General features: G+C 42.9%; 1 protein-coding gene and 1 pseudogene across 5 annotated transcripts in view; both read right to left on the minus strand.

Moving 5' to 3' along the window:
• Positions 1–18,136, minus strand: part of idua (alpha-L-iduronidase) — a 325,106-nt gene that overhangs the window by 192,977 nt on the left and 113,993 nt on the right. The window lies entirely within an intron of this gene.
• Positions 5,658–6,022, minus strand: LOC121283422 (annotated as a pseudogene).

Consider the following 18,136-nt stretch of genomic DNA (forward strand, 5'->3'; position numbering starts at 1 on the left):
ATTGAGGCCAAACTTGTGTATGTATATAACTTTCTTTTGCTTGTACACCATTGCCCAGATTTTTGTCTCAGCCAGGGAAACGCGAATCAGGCCCTCTTACGGCATCAGAAACCCGAACCCACTTCTGAATCCCATTCCTGCAATATTTTTTGTCTCTGGGAGACGTGGGTGGAGACGGCACTGGTTTTGCAAGCTGCAATGCTGTGTGGGAGGAGTACAAGTGCTGAGTCATCTGGTTAGAAAGCCCGCTTTGGTTTTTCGGGAATGGCAGCCCAGCTTCCAATACTGTTCTTATGGCCCCTAAGCCTCACCTCTCAGCCTCCACGCACTTCCTGTGCCCCCTCATATAGCCCATGCTACCCCATGCCCCTTCCATGCCCTCTCATAATTCCCATGCTCCCTCATACCCTCCATGCCTCCTCATAACCTCATGCCTCATGCTGCCATGCCTCCATAGACTCCCCATGCCCCTTCCATGCAATCTCATACTCCCCAATCCTCCTCTATGCTCACCATGTCCCCTCATATTTCCATGACCCCTTATATTCCCCCATGCCCCCTCATACACCCATGTCCCTCCATGCCCCTTCATACCTCCCATGCTCCCCACATCCACTCGCCCAGTATTTACTATGGGCAAACCTCAAGATGTCTTTGAAATGGACAATAAAAATAAACTTCTAACAATCTAATAGAGCATTCATTCAAAGACACTTCATACAAAAAAGATTTCTCATTCATAAACTCCATTCAAAAATTATAAATCCCCTCAAGTGGTCAATCTGTTGTAAAAACAAGCACTTAACCACATATTACACCAAATTCCTTAATCAGCTCTTAAAAATGTCAATCAAAATCTGAACACAACCCCTTGCTGAGGTGATTCTGGAACTTTTGAAACTCAGCCAAGCATTCATCATAGGCTCAGGTGTAACCACAGACCCTGGGAAATCTAAACAATGGGGTCTACTGAAACTGAAAAACAGGTAGCACCTTTTTTATGCTGCAGATGGTGTTTCATCTCAGTGGTCACGTAGTCTTCAATGCGGTGGTCTTTTTTAGGCCTTCCAAAGCCACATCAGCTCACAAAACTTGAGGGATGGAGGAGGTTCAAATTTTCTAATAGGGCTAACAATGGTGACTTTGACCTCAGAAGCGGTGCATGTGGGGATGTGACCCAAGGCTTCCCGAACTACAAAAAAGCCACAAAAATAGCACAGGATCGGAAAGGAAGAAGAAATCCATTTTTGCAGTGAAAAGCTTCAAGATTTCAGCTTTCCTGACCCTATTCCCACCTCCGTTGGAGACAAAATGTATCACTTCACAATTGTCTGTGATAAATTCCATTTGCCACATGTCCACCTTTCTAATATCTCCCTTTTGTCAATTTTTAGCCAATCCAATATCTCAACTACTTCTTCTTTCACTGTGACTTTAGCAGCATCTTCTTCCTTGGTAAAGCCGGATACAAAGTACTCATGTAGGACCTCAGCCATGTCCTCTGCCTCTAGGCATAATTCTCCATTTTGGTTTCTAAATGGCCCCACCCCTCCTCTTACTTCTTTTACAATTTATTATAAGCCTGTAGAAGACGTTTGGATTTCCTCTTATGTTAGCTGCCCCTCTATTCTCATACTCTCTCTTTGCCTCTGAAATTTCTATATTCAACCTGAGAATATTTAAGGCAGACTTTATAGGAAGGTGAGCACAACATCATCATGCCATCTTCTGGATTCCAAGCACAATTATTCTGACAGTCTTAGCATGGCAAAATGACAACATTTTTTGTATAGTGCCTTTGCTGCAGGAAGCCATCACAAGAAACTTCAAAGGAGTACACTCATACAGAAATAGGTATCGAGCCAAAGAAGGAGATATTAGGCTGGCCAATTTAAAACTTCTGTAAAGAGTTAGATTTAAAGAGGTCTCCTAAAAGAGATGAAGAGGCAGAGAGGTTAAGGGCAGGAATTCCAGAGCTTAGGGCCCAAATGGCTGAAAGTACAACCACCAGTTGTGGAGAGAAAGGAATGCTGAATGTGCAAAAGGTCAGAGTTCAAAAATATAAGAGTCTTTTTATATTCGTTCATGGGATATGAGCATCACTGGCTAGCCCATCCCTAATTGCCCTTGAGAAGGCGGTGGTGAGCTGCCTCCTTGAACTGCTGCAGTCCATGTATTGTAGGAACATCAACAGTACTGTTAGGAAGGGAGATTCAGGATTTTGACCCAGTGAAATGAAGGAACGGTGATATAGTTCCAAGTCAGGATAAATGTGGGAATTTGCTGGTAGTGGTGTTCCCATGTATCTGTTGCCCTTGTCCTTCTAGGTGGTAGAGGTCACCGGTTTGGAAGATGCTGTCAAAGGTGAATTCCTGCAGTGCATCTTGTAAATGGCACACGCTGCTACCACTGTGTGTCGGTGGTGGAGGGAGTGAGTATTCCATCACACTCCTGACTTGTGCCTTGTAGATGGTGGACAGGCTTGGGGAGTCAGGAGGTGAGTTACTCTCCATAGAATTCCCAGCTTTTGACCAGCTTTTGTAGCCACAGTATTTATGTGGCTGGTTCAGTTCAGTTTGTAGTCAATGGTAACCCCCCAAGATATTGATAGAGGGGATTCGTGGAAGGCAATGCCATTAAATGTCATGGGGCGATGGGTAGGTTTTCTCTTGGTCATTGCCTGGCACTTGTGTGGCATAGATGTTACTTGCCACTTATCAGCCAAAGCCTGAATATTGTCCAGTCTTACTGCATATGGACATGGACTGCTTCAGGACCTGAAGAGTCATGAATGGTACTGAATCTGCGAGCATCCCCACTTCTGACCTAATGATGGAAGGAAGATCATTGGCGAAACAGCTGAAGACATTGGGCTGAGGAAAATACCCTGAGGAACTCCTACAGTGATGTCCTGGGACTGAGATGATTGACCTCCAACAACTACAACCATCTTCCTTTGTGCTAGGCATGTCTCTAACCAGCAGAGAGTTCCCCCCCCTAATTCCTATTGACTCCAGTTTTGCAAGGGCTCCTTGATGACACACTTGGTGAAATGCTGCCTTGATGTCAAGGGCAGTCACTCTCACCTCGCCCCTGGAGTTCAGCTCTTTTGTCCAAGTTTGGACCAAGTTTGTAATGAGGTCAGGAGCTGAGTGGTCCTGGTGGAACCCAAACTGAGCTTAAGTGAACAGTTTATTACCAAGTAAGTTCTGTTTTATAGCACTGTCAACAAACTCTCCATCACTTTTCTAATGATCAAGAATAGACTGATGGAGTGAAAATTGGCCGGGTTGGATTCGTCCTGCTTTTTGTAGACAGGACATACTTGGGCAATTTTCCACATTGTCAAGAAACAGGGCAAATCCAATCCATCCAAATACCACCCTATTTTAATTTTCTGTTTGATTTTTTTTCCCTTAGTTTCCAGCGTTGTAACTGTAATGGAACAGTGTTGCCAGTGCTATAACTGTAAAGGAACAGCTTGGCTAGGGACAGGGCTAGTTCTGGAGCACAAGTCTTTGCCAGATTGTTGTCAGGGCCCATAGCCTTTGTAGTGTCCAGTGCCTTCAGTGGTTTATTGACATCACATGGAGTGAATCAAATTGGCTGAACACTGGCATATGTAATGCTGAGGACCTCAGGAGGAGGCCAAGATGAATCATCCACTCGGCATTTCTGGCACACAATGGCTACAATTGCTCCAGCCTGGCCTTTTGCACTGATATGCTGGGCTCCCCCATCATTGGAGATGTGGAATTTATGGCCCCCTCTTCCTCCAGCTAGTTGTTTAATTGTCCACCACCAATCATGACTGGATGTTGCAGGAATGCAGAGCTTTGGTCTGATCCATTGGTTGTGGGACCACTAAGCTCTGTCTATCTCATGCTGCTTCCACTGTTTAGCATGCAAGTAGTCCTGTTTTGCAGCTTCACCAGGTTGACAACTCATTTTTAGTTATGCCTGGTGTTGAAGCAGTTACATGCTCTGCTGCACTCTTCATTGAACCAGGGTTCATCCTTCAACTTGATGGTAATGTTAGAGTGGGGGATATGCCAGGTCATGAGTTTACAGATTGTTGTTGTATATCATTCTGCTTCTGCCGATGGCTCACAGTGACTCATGGATGCCCAGTTTTGAGTTGCTAGATCTGTTTGTCATCTATTTCATTTAGCACTGTGGTGGTGCCACATAATATGATGAAAGGTATCATCAATGTGAAGGCAGGTCTTCATCTCAACAAGGACTGTGCAGGGGTCACTCCTATCATATTGTCATAGACAGGTGCTTCTGTGACAGGTAGATTGGTGAAGACAAGGTCAAGTAGGTTTTTCCCTTTTGTTGGTTCCCTCACCGCCTGCTGCAGACCCAGTCTAGCATCTATGTCCTTTAGGACTCAGCCAGTACTGGTGCTACCGAGCCACTCTTGGTGATAGACATTGAAGTCACCCACCCAGAGTACATTCTGTGCCCTTCCCATCCTCAGTGCTTCCTGCAAATGGTGTTCAACATGGAGAAGGACTGATTCATCAGCTGAGGGGAACAGTAGTAGCAATCAGCAGGTGGTAATTAGGTTTGAGCTAATGTCCTGAGACCTCACGGGGTCCAGAGTCGATGTTGAGGACTCCCAGGGCAACTCCCCCCACATGTATACAACTGTGCTGCCACCTCTGGTGGGTCTGTCCTGTTGGTGGGAGAAGACATACCCAGGGATGGTGTTGGTGGTGTCTGGGACATTGTAAGGTATGATTCGGTGAGCATGACTATGTCAGGCTGTTGTTTCACTAGTCCGTGAGACGGCTCTCCCAATTTTGGCACAAGCCCCAGATGTTAGTAAGGAGGGCTTTGACAGGGTTGGGTGTGTCATTGTCACTTCCAGTGCCTAGGTGAATGCCGGGTGGTCCATCCAAGTTTCATTCCTTTTAGACTTCGTAGTGGTTAGATACAACTGAGTGGCTTGCTAGGCCATTTCAGAAGGCATTTAAGAGCCAACTACATTGCTATGTGTCTGGAGTCAAATGGAGGCCAGAGAAGGTAAAGATGACAGATTTTCTTCCCTAAAGAGCATTAGTGAACCAGATAGGTTTTTTTCGACAATCGACAATGGTTTCGGGGTCAGCATTAGATTAGCTTTTGATACCAGATTCCATGGTGGGTTTTGAACTCGTGTACCCAAAGCCTTAGCCTTGGCCTCTGGATTACTAATCCAGTGACATTACCACTCAGTGACATTACCACTATGCCACCACCACCTCCTCCCCTCTAACATTGGAAGACGTCAAAACAGTAGGAAGGGGTGAGGCTCTGATGGATTTGAACAAGAGGATGTTAATTTTAAAATCAAGACATTGTGGGAAATTGCCCAGCTAGTCCTGTGCACAAGAAACAGGACAAAACTAATCCATCCAAATATCGCCCTATTTGAATTTTCTGTTTGATTTTTTTGCCTTTAGTTTCCAACCTTCACCTTTAGGCAACCATCCTCTGATACCATGTCATATTCCAGAAGCCACATGGTGAAGGATAGAACTAAAGCCAATTATTACTTATTTTTATAAACATTTATTTACAGAGATACACATTGCAAACATGCACTTCCTCATCCAGTAACCACAGTTTCAGGCTGTGGCTTTTGAATATTTTCAGTCCGTTGTGGAGTTTCACTTGGGGCTGGTGTACTTGGTCACCGCCTTTGCTCCTTCCGACACAGCATGCTTGGTCAGTTCCCTGGGCAGCAGCAGGCGCACGGTGGTCTGAATCTCCCAGGAGCTGATGGTGCTGAGCTTGTTGTAATGGGCCAGGTGGAAGCCTCACCTACGATGCGCTCAAAAATATCGTTCGCAAACGATTTAATGATGCTCATGGCCTTGGAGGAGATGCTGGTGTCAGGGTGAGCCTGCTTCATCACTTTGTAGATGTAGATGGAGTAACTTTTTTTCCTGTATCTTTTCCTTTTCTTGCTGCCCTTCGCGGGCAACTTTTTCTGTGCTTTCTTGGCACCCTTCTTGGCAACCTGCGTTTTCATCTCATCAACCATAATCACAGTCAGCTTCAGACAGAGGGGGGGCACAAGCGAATCCCCAGTTAATGCCCACCACCTGCATACAATTAATACATAATTAGCATTCAGCTCCTTAAATATTCAATTCCTCCATCACTGGTGCACCATGGCTGCAGTCTCCACCATCCACAAAATGCACTGCAGCAACTCACCAAGCCTCCTTCAACAGCACCTTCCAAATCTGTGACCTCTACCACCTAATAGAGCAGGGAAAACAGGCTGTTGGGAGCATTACTAACTACAAGTTCCCATCCAAGTCACAAGCCATCCTGATTTAGAAATATATTACTGTCTCTTCATCACCTTTGGGCCAAAATCCTGGATTGTCCTACCTAATACCATTGTGGATGTACCCACACAATATGGATTGTAGCGGTTCAAGAAGGTGACTCATCAGTACCATCTCAAGGGCAATTATGGATAGGCAATAAATGCTGGCCTTGCCAGTGATGCCCACATTCCATAAACAAATTAAAACAAGTCTCTGCTGGTGTTGTATTTATCCTCAGATCATAGTTGGATAGCTTGAAATCTTCTATGTATCTGCAGAAAGGTAATGTTGCCAGAGCATAAGTCTAAACAACAATTTCCCTTGGAAGTACAAACATACAAACATATGAATTAGGAGCAGAGGTAGGCAATTTCACCCCTTGAGTCTGCTCCACCATTCAATAAGATCATGGCTGATCTGATTGTGGCCTCAACTCCACACTCCACTCACTCCGATGACCTTTGTCTCCCTCATCAGTCAAGAATCTATCTCCACCTTAAAAATATTCAATGACCCTGCCTCCAACGCTCTCTGGGGAAGAGAGTTCCAAAGATTCACAACCCTCTGAAAGAAAAATATTCATCTCATCTCTGTCTTAAATGGGAGACCCCATATTTTTAAACTGTGCCCCTAGTTCTAGTCTCTCCTACAAGGGGAAACATCCTTTCCTATCAAGTTCCCTCAGGATTTCATGTATAGCTTGAAAAAATACGATCCCAAGGGGGAAGCTTAATATTAAGTCAGGATACAATGCTGAAGCTTGACCGATTTCTACTCCTTATGGGTCAATACAATTAACTTGAATTAGGGCCGCCCTGAACTCATCTGCTCCCCAGAACATTATCTTAGTTGGCCAATAAGAGCGGTGTGTGGAAACTTTCCTACCAAATACCTTGAACTTTTGAACCCAAAATAAACCTTCATTAAGGTTAGCCACTCTTCTGGTTGCTGTAAACAACTGAATAATGATACTAAAGTACTTAACTTCCTGATAAGGATATCTACTTAATTCTGTTACAGCAAACAATATATTTCTTAATTATCTTTTATATGTTGATGCCTGAAGGTTGGAACAAAAAGTGTTAAGATTAATTATTGACTTGCTTCCAACTTTGAAATACATTACCCTGTATAAGCACAAGTTTCAAAGTCCCACTATGGATTTAAGTATATAATCTGAGTTGACATTTCAGTGCAGTATTGTATGCTGCATTGATGAAAGTGCATCATCAAGTGAGTCATTAAATTGAGGGCCTGGTGTTAAGCTGGACCTATAAGATTCCAAGGCATTATTCAAACATGAGCAGGGAATTCTTCCAGTATCCCCAGACAGCATTCCTCCCTCAACCAACAATATCAAAAACATGGGAATGAGGCCGCGGGGTGCGGGGGGTGGGGTGAGGTAAATGGGCTCAGGAGATTATTACTCTGGGAGTGGAGTAGGAAGTTTGAGATCCTGGGAGGGTGGGGAAGAGGGAGCAGGGTGGTGTCAATGAGATTGGGCACAAAGGTCAGATTGGGGCTTGGGGAGGGGGTTTGGGAGATTCAATTTTGAGAGCAGAGGTGTGGGAGATTTGGGTAAGGGGAAGTGAAGTTGGAAGACTGCGACTCAGAGATGAGGAGGTTGGAGGATTGGGAGGGAGTGTAGGGGTTGGAGAGTTTGGAGTTTGGAGGGAGACATTTGGAGGTGTTATTGAGACTTGGAGAGGGGGACTTAAGTGTTTGGGAAGCAGAGATGTGGGTCAGGAAATTGCAAAGTGAGAATAGGATGTTGGTGTGATTGGGCTTGGGAGACTGGTTGGCAGGTGGGAAAGGTGGTAAAATGGCAACAGAAGGCATTGGGAGAGAAGTCAATGTCTTCCTGCTGCCAAAGGATATACCCAGAACCAGGAACCCCAGTGATTCGCAGAGTCCCGTGGCCAATTGATCGGTCTATTAATGGCCATTTTATGACTCTGCCGGCATTTTAACCAGTGTTGGAATGCCATTCCAACTGCCATGTGAGGAGCCCACCAGCTTCATTATGGCGGCCTCCCTGCTGTTTCCCAAAGGGTGGAGCAGGAGCCTTAATTTCTGGGTGCTTAATAGCCCACAGAAGGGCACCACTGCACCCAACAGCAATGGCTGTTCCTACAGTTCCAATGCTGCCACTGGAGGGTTCACCCTTCTGATTGACAGGGCCTGCCTTATGGGCCCTGGCACATTAAAAAAATTTCTTCCTGTTCCTTCGAGGGCACCTCAATATGGAGGCACTCCCTTCTCCCTGCAACCTCAGGAGCGGCCACCTCAATCAGTGGCATTGTGGAGACTGCAGAGCCGCCGGCCCTCTGATTCGGCTGGCAGCTTAGAGAGTGAGGCCACAGTCTTTAATTGGACAGGGTCCCAGCAGCAGCCTCTGAATTTGCTGTTGCCAGTAAAATCTCCTCTGTGGTTCCACTGTTCGCAATGCAGGCTCAAGACCCACATATGATCCCAGCAGCAGGACCCACAGCGTGCTGGTAAAATTTCAACCTACAAGGGTGGGGAGGGGACTGGAGATTAAGGCTCAGAGAGGAAGCAGGATTAGGAGATTTTTGGCTTTGGGAGGTTAGGTTTAGAAATTTGAGTCTCGGGGGGAAATGAGGATTGGGAGTTGGGAGTCAGGACTAGGTTAATGGGATTGGCAGTTGGAGAGGGTGGTTGGTGAGATTGGCACTCAGGGAGGGGAGCATAGTGCGACTGGCACGGGGAGGGGAGGTCGGTGAGATTGCAATTTGGAAAGGTGGGATAGCAAAGATTGGCTGGAGTGAGTGGGAGTTGGTTGAGTGAGAGCTGGTTCAGTACTTGAAATGGAGTTTTCTCAGTTTTTACTTTCAACTTGCTGAGCTTTTCATTTTGGTTTATTGGCTTTTCATGGTTTGTGTGCACGAACACTCAAATCTCTTCATTCCTCCTCAATTCCTAATCTCCAAACACTAAGATAATTTTCTGATTTATCTTTCTCAGATCAAACTCACAATGAACACCATCTACCATACATGTGGAAGCCATCTCCTGCTTCCACATTGGATCGAAGCTTCCTAACCATACTTTGGAAGACTCAGCGATCTGGATCATTTGGATCTTCAGCCCAGTGCTGAGGTTTTAAAACCCTCCAGGGGAAAATGACACTCTTTCCCTCTTCCACCCATAGGACCCCTCCTCACAGCTCAATGATTCATCTGTTAAAAACATATTTCCTCCCATGTCAATCTCTCGAGGAAGCTGCTGAAGTGGGCTAGATTGGCCAATGGTGCCTCTGCGGTTCTGAGAGTGGGCTATGAGGAGCGGTCACAAATGTTGCTGGCTCTCCAGAGAGTCTAGTTAAGCCTTATTCCTTAAGACTGGTCCCCACTGTCTACACATAAAGGATCATAAGTAAGAGTCTTGCAGTCTTTGTCATTGACAGAGAAAGGCTGCTGGAGACTGGTCTCTACGCAAGCATTGCTGACAAAAGTCACCTCAGGCCTCCAAGGTTCCAGGTGAATGATTCCAGCTGACAATACTACAATAGATGCTTTGAGCATCAGGATAGCATAGATTGGGACCTGAATATTGAAGAGTATGTGACTTTTAGGAAGGATAGGAAATTAGGAAAAGGTGGAGGGGTCGTTCTGTTAATTAAAGACTACATTTGCACAATAGTGAGGGATGACCTCAGTTCAGGAAACCAGAATATAGAAGTGCTTTCGGTGGAGATGAGGAATGATGAAGAATGATAAAAGCAAGAATCACTTGTGGGAGTGGTGTCCAGTCCCCCTAACAGTAATCACATGATAGATTGGGATATCAAGGAAGAAATAGTGGGAGCTTGACAGAAAGGTACGGCAATTATCATGGGAGATTTTAATCTACGTATAGACTGGAATAATCAGGTGGGCAAAGGTAGTGTAGATGACAAATTCATAGAATGTTCTTAGGATAATTTCTTACATCAGCATGTTCTAGAGCCAACCAGGGAGCAGTTTATACTAGACCTGGTATTGTGCAATGAGATAGGATTAGTTAATGGCCTCATAGCAAAGGCTCCCCTAGGTAGCAGTGATCATAATATGATTGAATTTTACATTCAGTTTGAGGGAGAGAAGAATGGGCCTAGCACTAGTATTTTAAACTAAAATAAGGGCAATTATGGGGGGCATGAAAGCAGAGCTAGCAAAAGTGAACTGGCAATTTAGGTTAAGGGATAGGTCAATAGAGATGAAGTGGCAGACTTTTAAAGGGATATTTCAGAGTACACAGAATAGCTACATTACAACGAGAAAAAAAAATTTCAATGGGAGGGCCCACCATCAGTGATTAAATAAAAAAGACAGTATCAAAGTTAAAGAAAAAGCATATAATTGCTCAAAGATGGGCGGCAGGTCAGAATATTAGACAGAATATAAAAACTTGTTTCCAACAAGAGAGAATCTAACCATTGCCCCTTGATGTTCAATGGCATCACCATCACTGAATCCCCCACTATCAACATCCTGGGGATTACCATTAACCAGAAACTGAATTGGACCAGCCATATAAATTCAATAGCTACAAGCGCAGATCAGAGGCTAGGAACCCTGTGATGAGTAACTCACTTCCTGGTTCTCCAAAGCCTGACCACCATCTACAAGGCACAAGTCAGTAGTGTGATGGAATACTCCCCACTTGCTTGGATGAGTGCAGCTCCCACAACACTCAAAAAGCTTGACACCGTCCAGGACAAACCAGCCCGCTTGATTGGCACCAATCCACAAACATTCACTCGCTCCACCACTGATGCACAGTAGCAGCAGTGTGTACCATCTACAAGATGCACTGCAGAAACTCACGAAGGCTCGTTAGGCAGCACCTTCCAAACCCACAACCACTGTCATCTAGAAGGACAAGGGCAGCAGATAGATGGGAACACCACCACCTGGACTTTCCCCTCCAAACTACACGCCATCCTGACTTGGAAATATATCACTGTTCTTTCACTGTTGCTGGGTCAAAATCCTGGAACTCCTCTCTAACAGCACTGTGGGTCTTCCTACACCACAAGGACTGAAGCAGTTCAAGAAGGCAGCTCACCACCACCTTCTCAAGAGCAACTAGGGATGGACAATAAATGCTGGCCCAGCCAGCAAAGCCCACATCCTGTGAATGAATCAAAAAAAGGAACAAAAAATTAGGGTACAAGGGAAAGCTAGCTAGAAACATAGTGACAGATATTAAGAGTTTCAATAGATGTTTTTTTAAAAGAGTTAACAAAGTGAGTGTTGGTCCCACAGAAAGTAAGCCTGGGGATTAATAATGGAAAATAAGTTCAAGCTTTCATCGAGGCACTCTCCTTCACTAACTCAGCCGTCAATAGTACACCACTGCTTCACATGCACATAGTAAAGAATTACAGACCTTCAGCTGTCTCCTTGCACCTTCTGGCTTCTCGCACATCTATATTGCTTTAAATCTGCTTCCTGCAGTGTTTGTCTCTTTAAGCTTGAAGCCTTCTTTTCTGCTCCTTACTGTCACTTCCACAGAACAGGGCCATACCTGGACTTCTGTTCTTACTTTGACTAAACGTTTTTCTTGGTACCCTTCTTTTCTTCCTCACTCCTTGGCCTTGGGACCATTTGGTTCCTTTGGAAAATTTACTCTCTCTGCATTTCCCTCTCCCAAAACCCAGTCTCTCTAGATCCCAGCTTCAGCTTCAGTTTGGACTTCTCTTCTGTCCAGCATCACTTGGCAACTGCTTACAACTGAACTCAAACTGCTGTTTTTTCTGTGTGTGTATGTGTGCGTATTTGTTTGGCCGGGGTGGGGGGGCTTCCCCTCTGGATCCTGTTACAGGGCAATGGCATAGTTTTTTCTACTCTTGTTTGTTTTCTCCCCTTCAAGGGTCATAAAAATTTCATTATAAGGCATCTTTTAAAATGAAACTAAAAGTCACCTTCATTTTTTAATAGATAAATAGAGAAGTACAAATCAAACTTAAATATTAAAGATATACCTTATTCTTAAACATATCCAAATATGCATATATCTTACTTAAACTATCTCTATTTCTCAACACCTATCCCTTTGAAAGAAAGCTTCACAACAGTGAAAGTTTCTTTACAATGGCCTTACATCTGCCTCACATAAACGTAACATCATAAACTTCTAACAATAGCTTATTACATACAATACAAATAAATTTTCCATCTTGTTTCACAATTACACGTTATATAATTACAAAAATGTACTTAAACAAAGTCAATAAATGTAACAAGATTAGCAGAATTTGTGCATCATATTATCATGACTCAACTCGTCTGTTTCTTTTTCCTCTTGTTCCCAATCTTTAACTCAGCAAAGAATGTTTCATTTAAGTCCATTGCCCAATCATCCTTTTTGATAGCTGTAGGCATAATTCCATCTTTAAGCTCATTTCTGAACTCAAATGTGGCAGATGCTCATTTCGGTTTAGCAAAGTCAAAATGTCATTTTTGTGCATTACCACTTCATTTCTTCTCTGATCAAAACCTCTTTTAGCCATTTCAAGGATGTTGTTGAGATGCTATTTTTGTTCATACATAAGTATTTCATACTCCTGCTTGGTTTTATCTTTAATTTTTTTATTATCTTGTTGTTTCTCACAATCCCATTTTGAACAGGTCTTTTCCACTTCTCTTTCAGCAGCGTCAATTATATTGTCCCTTTGGAGTTTCATAGTTTGTTCAGACCCTTCAACTCTTTTACATAATCCACGAATTCCATTCCTCTACAGATCTTGAATAGTCTTGCGCAAACTGTACATTTGCCTGGATTCCAAATGCTTTATCTTGTATATTAGCACTGGCAAGCACTTGTAAATCAGTGTCTCTGGTCATTGACTTGGATAAGTTATTTTGAAATTTCAGTCCTTCTCATTGACAATTCTTGATTTCCAATTGCCAGGCACTTTAGTTGTTTACATACTGTCCATTACTGAGGTTGATACTTTAGTAATTTTACTTGGATCAGTTCTTTGCTCATTGGTACCACAATTCAGCAAAGAGCTTTCATTCACAGGAACAATTTCAGAACAATGACACTCCATACCACACATCTTCCCCTTCATTTTCTCCAGTTTGCATTGAAGTTCAAGAATATCAATGCTCTTTTCACGACAAAGTTCTAACAGGTCATTAGTTTTGGTTTTTAATTCTGCATTCAATCAATTATTCTGGTTTACCAACAATTCCTTTTCTTGTTCAAGGCATTTTCCACAATATTTCACAGACACTACTGATGCTTGAAGCTCATCAAGTTTTAACTGAAGATTGATCTTTGTTAAGTTTGCTTCTACAATGTCAGTTAGACATTTCAAGTCCTCAGTCAAGTGCTTTACTTTCTGTGACTAATTCCCACCAATTCTATTCTTTCATTTGTAAACTCCCCTTTCGCACGTGAAAAGAGTTTTTTGACATTAATCAGGTTTTCCTTCAATTGTTTGTTATCAGCAACAAATGTTTCATTTTTGGCCACAATAGCTTCCTGAAGTTGGTTAAGATCTGCATGATCAACTGCCTGCTGCAATACAGTAATTGCCACATTACTGTCTTTGCTAGCAAAATCATTACTCAGAATAAATTTAAGTTACAAAGTGACTTTGTAAGTTGACTTTACACAAAGAAACAGGTTCGTAAATTATACAAAATTCATTAATACCCCTTATAAATATGTTTTCCTTCACAAAGCTATCTGGAACAAAACATGTTTCATCAGCCACCATCAATGTTTGCTCTGCCCCTGAACTCTCAAAATTTGAATCTGTTTACTTATTTTGTTGAAGGAGTAAGGGGACATTTCTCCCTTCGAAACAAAACATCCAAGCCCTCTAATAGCCTAACTTCCTTCACCAGTAATCAAGGAAGAATTCTCTGGACTATCCTGAACTATAACCCCTTTCCTGTATGTTCTGAGGGGACACATTTCCCCTGTACCACTCCTACAGTTTTGACAACCATTTCCTTTTCTGATGCAACCTTTCCTGTGGATTCCTTAGGTGTTCCCACTACTGTATTGGGGCTACCATTTAATCTCCAGCAATATGCTTGAACATGTCCCAACTTGTTACAATGAAAACACTAGGCCTTCAAATGTCACTGCCACACTCAGCACCTTGCTTTCTGGTCTGAGGAGAAATTTCCGGGGTATTCCCAAATGTCCCTTCTCTTCCTTGGCTACTTCCCTTCCTTTCTCTTTCTCCTCTTCTATCCTTCTCGGGTTTATGGGGATGACTGAAAAAGGATTTGGATCTATGGACCAATTCACAATCATCAGCCATCTCCGCTGCCTATCCAGCTGTTTTAACTCTCTGGTCTTCAACATGGGTTCTATCCACTGGAGGAAATGAATCTTTAAATTCTTCCAACAGAATTATCTACCTTTAATACCCATATCCAATGGTCAAAATTACTTTGCTTTAACCTCTCAAACTCAATATTGGCCTGCTCAGGCTGTTTTCTTATATTCCTAAATTCCTGCCTGCTTGCTTCAGGGATTAATTCAAATGCGTTCAGAATAGTCTGTTTTACTGCATCATAATCCACCAATACCTCTTCTGAAAGTGAAACGTAAACCTTGTGAGCGATACCCACCAACCTACTCCGCAAGAACAATGTCCAGATTTCTTTTGGCCACTTCATTTGTTTTGCCATCTTTTGAAATCGGATAAAGAATGTCTCTACATCGCTTTCCTCGAGCTTTGGAAAGCTAGTACAAGTTTAAACAGCTCCTCACTACGTTTTGGGTTGAAGGTGGCTGTTTCACCATCAGAACCTTCCTCGGCATCTGAAGCCTCCTTTTTAACCACCACCCTTTTAAACCGGTTTCCCTTTCTCTTTCCTTTGTGTCTCTTTCTTTTTCCTTCTCCCTTGCCTGCAATTCCAGTCCCAGCTTCCTAAATTCTCTTTCTCTTTCCTTTTTTTCCCTTTGCCTCTAGCCTTTTCAATTCCAATTCAATTTTTTTTATTTTTCTGCCCTTTCCCTTTCCTTTTCTTTTTCTTATGCCTCCAATTCAAGTTTTTTTTTCAGTTCATTTTCATGTTCAAGTTGCTTCATTCACAACTGGATATTAGCTAACTCCATTGATTCATCCCATGGAGAACGTGGTCTCCCTATTATCCCTTCCAATTTCAAATGCTGCGCTATTACCTCAACTATGTCTGCTTTCCTCGCCCCTTTGGGTAACTCTAACTCCAACTTATCCAACAATTCTGTTAGCTTACTTTTGGTAAATTTCTGTAGACCAGTCATGGTTACATTTTCCATCTGTAAAGAAGTCTTAGCAACCTCCAAAGCCATTTTGAATTCTAAACCAGTTCCTATACCTCACAGCAATTCCAATTCCAATGTCAAATACCTCAGTACCTCCACATACTCATTAAAAGAATTCACAGATCCTACCAATGCTCAAGCATTTCCAATCCCACAAGAGATTCCATTTTATAAACGATAATCCCGAATGAATTATTATTCCACGACCAATCACTCGCTGTCTGTGTTTCAAATCCTGCAAAAGCCCCCACTTTGTTATGATCCCAGCTGATATTACTACTAAATAAGCCAGATCCTAAGGTGGGACACAGTTTGATAGATTCTAACTTTTATTTTTTACTTAGATAAGTGGAGAGTGCCTACTGAACAGAGTCACAGGAGTCAGCTGATGAACTTTTTATAAAATAATAAAACATTTATTAAACATGCAAACATGAACTATTGCAATACTTCTTCATCCACAACTACACCTTTACAGATATATGTAGATTTGTAAGGATAACACAAGTTACAAAAGCTATCTTATACTCTAATGTTTACAGTCCATGCAAACCAATAGGCGGCCTATGATCAGGCACACCACACTCTGAAATCAAGTGACAGATGCCACCCCAAACAGATGCTATGAATCCCTCCTCAACTGTGCCCCCCCCAACACCAGCAAGACACGTGTCACACTGTGAGCCAGTGAGCCAACCAGTCTCACTAAACTCCATCTTTAACTTGAGGGTTTCCAATCTCCACTCTCCAAGAACTCACTTTGGAATCTTCTCCCAAAATTATGCTTTCTCTCAGATGCCTTGCACAAGGGTCCACTTCCAGAGTTTTGAACACTCCTTCCACTGTTCCTCTCCCCTGGATCACCACATGCGATCAAGCTTTCATCCACGTACTTTCCCTCACTGACTTAGCCGTCAACAGTACAACACTGCTTCACGTGCCCATAGTAAAGAGTTACAAACCTTCAGTTGTTTCCTTGGACCTTCTGGCTTCCCGGACATCTACATTGTTTAAATCCGTTTCCTGCAGCTTTCGTCTCTTTAAGCTTGAAGCTTGGAGCCTTCCTCCCTGCTCATTACTGTAACTTCCAGAGAACAAGACCTTTTCTGGACTCTTGTTCTTCCTTGACTAGAAGTTCTTCTTGCGACCGTTCCTTTCTGTCTCACTCCTTGGCCTTTGGACCTTTTGGTTCTTTTGGGAAATCTACTGTCTCTGCATTTTCCTCTCCAAGAATCCAGTCCCTCTGGAATCCTGGCTTCAACTTCAGTTTGGGACTTGCCATCTATCCCTCTTCTGTCCAGCCTCATTTGGCAGCTGCTTCCGACCTTCCAAATGAAGTCAAACTGCTGCTTTTTCTGTGTGTGTGTGTGTGTGTGTGTGTGTGTGTTGAGGGGGGAGGGGGGAAAGTAGGTGGGGCCTCACTCTCTGGACCGTCACTAAGCAACAGCACAGTTTTTCTACTCTTGTTTGTTTTCTTCCCTTCAAGAGTCTTAAAAATTATAAATGCAGGCATCTTTTAAAGTGAAACTAAAACTCAACTTCTTTCCTTAACAGACAAATACAGAAATACAAATTAAACTTAAATATTAAAGATATATCTTATTCTTAACACATCCAAATATACGTATAACTCACTTAAACTATCTCTATTTCCTTAACAGTTGTCTTATGAGGAAAGGCTGGACAGGCTAGGTTTGTATCTGCTGGAGTTTAGAAGAGTAAGAGGTAACTTGATTGAAACATATAAGATCCTGAGGGGACTTGACAGGGTGGCTGTGGAAAGGATGATTCCTCTTGTGGGAGAATCTAGATCTGGGAGCCAGTGTTTAAAAATAATGGGTCACCCATTTAATACATTTAAGAGATGAGCAATTTCTTTTTCTCTCAGAGGATTGTGAGACTTTGGAACTCTCTTCCTGAAACGGTAGTTGAGACAGAGTCTTTGAATAACTTTAAAGCAGAAGTATATAGATTATTGATAAGTAAGGAGGTGAAAGGTTATTGGGAGTTGGCAGGAATGTGAAGCTGAGATTAAAATTAGATTAGCCATGATCTTATTGACTGGCGGAGCAGGCTTGCGGGGCTGAGTGGCCTACTTCTACTCCCAATTCCTATGTTTGTATGTAGCAGGCCACATTCACAAGGCTCTCAAGACCCAACTGAAACAATTCAGTCTGCAAGGACGCCAATGTATAGTATCTCCTTAGGGCTTGGTTCAGTGTCAGTGGGCTACAAGGAGTGGCTTCACAACAGTGTTATAACAAACAGGCCATGTGGGGATTGGCTTGTGTATTCCCCAATCTTTTGGCCCAGACTTTTTTGCCAAAATAACGAGTTTAATGGCATTTTCCATTATTAATCATAAAATGATACAGCACTACTCCATTATGGTTCTGTTAGATCTTTGTAAAAGCTAACTAATTATTCCCACCACTACTCTTTACCCATAGCCTTGTATTTTTTTCCTTTTCAAGTATTTATACACTTCCCTTTTGAAAGCTATTACTAAACTTGCTCCATCAGTC

The sequence above is a fragment of the Carcharodon carcharias genome, chromosome 1 (genome assembly GCF_017639515.1).
Source record: "Carcharodon carcharias isolate sCarCar2 chromosome 1, sCarCar2.pri, whole genome shotgun sequence".
Taxonomy (NCBI): Eukaryota; Metazoa; Chordata; class Chondrichthyes; order Lamniformes; family Lamnidae; genus Carcharodon; species Carcharodon carcharias.